Source organism: Morone saxatilis, unplaced genomic scaffold, assembly GCF_004916995.1.
Source record: "Morone saxatilis isolate NCDOM2014 unplaced genomic scaffold, NCSU_SB_2.0 Contig9, whole genome shotgun sequence".
Lineage (NCBI taxonomy): Eukaryota > Metazoa > Chordata > Actinopteri > Moronidae > Morone > Morone saxatilis.
The window spans coordinates 7,654,269-7,659,154 of record NW_023340268.1 but is presented as its reverse complement, the minus strand read 5'-3'; the positions used below and the strand labels follow the sequence as shown (position 1 = coordinate 7,659,154).

The window sequence follows — 4,886 nt, the reverse complement described above, 5'->3', positions numbered from 1 at the left end:
GACTCACAATAAGATACAAAATAATAGGCATATATATTGCATTACATCAGCAAACACATTATTTTAATCATTTATTTTGATTCCTTTAGGCAAGACACTTCAGCAGGGCAAGTGCTCACAAAAGGTCTTTAATCTGGATCCTTTACTTACCATACCACCTTACTACAGTCTAAGCTGGAGACTAAATACCTTTATAGCTTTGAAATGACAGTTCACCATCACAGTTAACACAAGCTTTGTCCTTATTATTGTGATTTCCCAGCTTCTGAATTTGTATTGCTGTAATTCAAGCCACATGGAGCACAAGGAAAAAGATGGACCGTCTGTGTAGAACAGCCTCCAAAGCCATTGATTGATAATACACTCTGTCTTTCCATCTCTCCATAACTCCTTCCCACAACACAACCTGGCTCCTTGTCCCACTGGCTGGCCCTGAAGGAAAACAATTACCGGAGAAGCGGAACAACAATACCCAGAAAACATCTGCTTGTGCCGGCTGGGGCCACTGACATGCCTGACTGTGTCCCTGCTGGCTTACATAGAGGACACATGCCTGCCTGGATACGCTGAGAAGCCCGAGTGTACAGGGCCCAGTCTCCTGCTCCTCGCAGTGCCTTACCCTCCGCCTGTTCGCCTGCCGACCCACCTGCCTCTCTGATTGCCTGTCTGCCTTCTCTGGCAATGGCAGCTCTGCTATAACAGATGAGGGCCCGCCTGTTGGAGCAGTTGTTCGTTTGGGTGAATTCCCTTCTGCTTGGATGAGGCGGTGCACCAGTATGGCTTCTAAGTTGAGGCAGACAGGAAGGCGATGAAGATGGTACAATGGGCCAACACTCGTATGATGCCTTCGTCATGTCAGCAGATTGGAAAGCCCCATCTTCAGGGTAAACAGTGCACACAGAGCACAGAAAGACAATAAATAACTGCACAATGTAACATAAACATATCATTTATGGTATCTACTGGAGTTTTACACAACCATAAGAGCAGCTGCATGACACAAAAGTCATTTTAAAGATTGTGGTTTGGTTAGTATTAATATATCTGTATACAAATCCAAATTTAGTTTCAAACATGCCTGCTCTACTCATTGTTTATTGAGTTTATGTTGCCACCTTGTGGCCATCAATGAGGCTTACTTATTGTTTATCGGCTTTAATTTCCTGCCAGTTGGCTCCCAACCTTTGGGGTTAGAATCCCCCAAGGGATCCTAAGATAAATTAAAGGGGTCACAAAATAAATCAGAGGGGTCACAAGATAATTTGAGGGATGAGAATTGGGGAAAAAGCATTTATGTCACTCAGAATATAAAACACCAGATACTTTCCCCTCTTTTAGCTTCTAAAAATCATACAAATTGAATACTTTTAGGAGGAAATCTCACTTTGGATGAACTGCTCACAGCTCATATCCACACTGAGGTAACAACGTGTGAGGAGGGATCACAGGTAGACATTACTTTGTCTTAAGCCAAACATGATGAGAACCACAAAAAGCAAGAAAAAAAGAAATGCTGCTGCTTTTTACTTCAATTGTATAAAAAAAAATTTAATTGTGTTTTTTTATGTGATATAGAAGTATCGATAAGGTCATATTTACAAGTAGATTTCAGTCTAAGTGGCATTATTTAGTTGAATAGAAAGGTCACTATGCTATTACTACATTTATTATTACTAAAGTATGCTACAATTTCTTCTTTACTCTGCGGTTACACAATAAATATATTTTCACCCAGCAATTTGCACTGTTCACCTATAACGGGCCTGAGTCCACCTCACCTCCAACATCATAGGTCGGCTCCTCCTAGTAGAGCTCTTGCTGCTTTCAAAACTATGGGAAATATCAATTATACGCCGTAGCTTACTGGTGATGCAAATATACATTTTTGCTCTTGCACTATATGCACAAACGCTATTACCCCTTTACTGTTAAAATTAAAACATTTGGAAATGACATTTATATTGACAGTAACACACTTATAATGCCATACAAACAAACAATAAGCACACAGAGCGGTATGCCACTTAATTTCTAAAAAAAAAAAGCCAACTAGAAAAAACATTACTTCTAACAAGGTGTCAATCAAGTTGCTGCACGTGAATATTTTAACGTTGTTCATGGTGACTTTCAAGATTATGAAAAAATGTAATTATTCTACAGAAATAGACATATTCTACATTTTATTTTCGGGTGTATTTTGCTTTTTCTTTTACCAAAAAAAAAGTGCAGCAAGTCATTAGCAGACTTCTCGTGTCTGGCACAAAGGATCTTTCGAGGAGCACCTAAAGGCACCATTTTTTGACACGAGGTGGGAGGGTTTGTTTGGTGACAGCTCGCGGGGACACGCCCGCCGTGCAGTGACAGCAGCGGCGGCAGCGGCGGGTTGTGTGTGCGCAGCCTTGACACCGTGCACTGCCTCCTCCTCGGCGGTGACCGAAGTGTCTTGCAGCCTCTTTGCCAGTTTCTTTTTTGTTTTGTTTGTTTTTTGGACGGAATAACTTCTCATACAACTAAATGCACCGGTTGCCTGTTGTTGTGCCCCAGACTGCCGTGGCTTTCCGCGTCAGAGCAGAGATGTAAAGCAAGTTGCACTACCGCATCTTCCTCTTGATATGCTTCTGACATAACGAGGAGCCAAGAAGTGACAGAGGTATTTCGGCATTGTTTTGCGACTTGTTTATGTTAATGTGTCGCCGCCATACGCTGTTGAAGCTACTGCAATAACACAGACACAGCGCTAGAAGCCCTGTCAGCGGCGACAAATCCTCGTTAGGATGTTTATAAGTCGCTCGAAGCCGGGACAACGCGAGATAATATGTTGTTGGAGTTGTTCGTTAAGTGAAACGTCCATTGGTAACTACAGCTTCATTGCGCCTGCACTGTAAGCGTCAAGGCGAAGCAGGCGGATACACATTAGCAACTCAGGAAGGAGCCAACTTTGAACGTTTGTTTTCATCAGTCGTCGTCAAATTTAGTGCTGACCCGGTGCCTCACCTGCTAGGTAACCTGCCCTAGTACATATATACAAGAGGGGTATGTCATACAGGTATTAAACCATTCAGAGGTTGCCACCATTAGGCTCAATTAGTGGCTTTGTAACCGTTCTCTATTTGATGTTTTAATGCTTGCGAGGACGCGTACGTCACACCGTACCGTACGTCACAGGGGTTAATTAACACGGGGCTTACAGGTGCGTTCACCTGCGATGTCAAGATGCCAAAGTCTGTAGCTCGTCTCGCCGCTGACAGTGTGCTGCAGCATTAAAACGTGTAGTAAAATGTCCTCCAGGACATGTATTTATGAGGCAGCTCATCTCAGTTGAGAGAACAACCAACTGACCTCATAACTTATTGATGGCCTCCAGAATGCAGAATGAAGCAGCTCAGTGCTAAACATCACCCTGCTGATTTCAGATGGGTAGTTTTTGATCCGTCCTTCAGAGGAGGTCACTTTGTTTATCGCTGCTTTATTGTTTGGGGACTTTAAAACACATTTGCTGCTGTTATAATGCAATGAAAGTTCCTTGCGCACCAGGGTTGCAAAGGTACGAGACTTTTACAGTACAATAACCTTCTCAGAAAAGATCACAGTTTCACAGTATGACGACGACACCATTTTTCAGTCACACAATGACACTTAAAGGAATAAAAACTTTTTCTTTGGCTGAATTTCACTCCACATATTATGTCCTATATTATATATTTTACAGTAGAATTCAATAGACTGGATAAGTAAATGTGCACTGTATGATAACCGTTCATTTTTGTACTATGGTATACCATGGTACCGCTGCAACCCTATTACACACACACACACACACACACACACCACACTGTGGAAAAGTTTTTTCATCTTAACATACAGACATGTTGTCTATTTTTCAGGTTAAAACTTTTTTAATGGATTATTTTGCACCCAGCCCTCCGGTTGTTCAACAGAACCAGGCTTACATAATGATATAGTCATTTATCATTCACTGTTAGAAGCTGATGTGAGGTCAGAGGTCAGGATCAGCTGGTGGGGATTCATTATGTGCAGGCTGGGAAAGTTTCTGCAGTAACTGAATGAATTGACCCGGTTGTGTGTACAGTAAGGGGCAACCACAGATTGGTTAAACAGACCTTTTTCACAACAGACATTTTGACTTGGCATAGCAGGAAAAGCACAGGTGACACAAATTTTGTTAACGATGGCTCTGTTCCATTAAGTGCTCCACTAGCCTTGACAGTGACCCAGAATGCACTATACCAGGACTCTGGAAGTAGCTCACCTAAAGGCACTGCAGTCATTATGTTACTAATTACACCTGTGCTCATCCTGCTTTGACTAGGCAAAATGTCTCTGTGCTATTGAGCTCTATACTTGGTAGAAAATGTCCACTGCTTACTTTCCTATATCAGGATAGGGATAATCCTTTATTAAAATAAATGAATGTTGCTCTCCCACTGTTCCTTGTTCCGATGATAAATGACACAGGAGCTCTTGAACAGCTGATTTATATCTGTCTAGTTAATTTTATTATACAGATTTGGGTTTGATAATAATGATCTTGGACCAAGACATAGTTCTTCATTAGGCCTATGTGTTGTCATGCATCCATTTTTTTTTTTTTACTGAAATTGTGCTCAATTATACTGGATATGTTTGATGACAAAAATCCAGGGGCTATTAGTTATCATTTCATTTATTTTGTCAACCTTTTTTTTAATGATAGAAAGCTACAGTATTTATTATAGGGGGCTGAAGCCTTAGGCACAGTCACTTAAATTAATGAAAACAAAACAAATATGAAAAGGAAGTCTGTATACTTTATAAATCCTAAATACGTTTCTATATTTTGTTAAACGTTTTTGACAAACGTATGCCTCTTACTTCAAGGACATGCC

General features: G+C 41.1%; 1 protein-coding gene across 1 annotated transcript in view; it reads left to right on the top strand.

Moving 5' to 3' along the window:
• Window positions 1–2,401: 2,401 nt before the first annotated feature.
• Window positions 2,402–4,886, top strand: part of rbms3 (RNA binding motif, single stranded interacting protein) — a 259,572-nt gene continuing 257,087 nt past the window's right edge. Inside the window, exon 1 of the mRNA XM_035681075.1 lies at window positions 2,402–2,650. The gene's annotated coding sequence lies outside the window, so the exon portion shown is untranslated. The remainder of the gene's footprint in view (window positions 2,651–4,886) is intronic.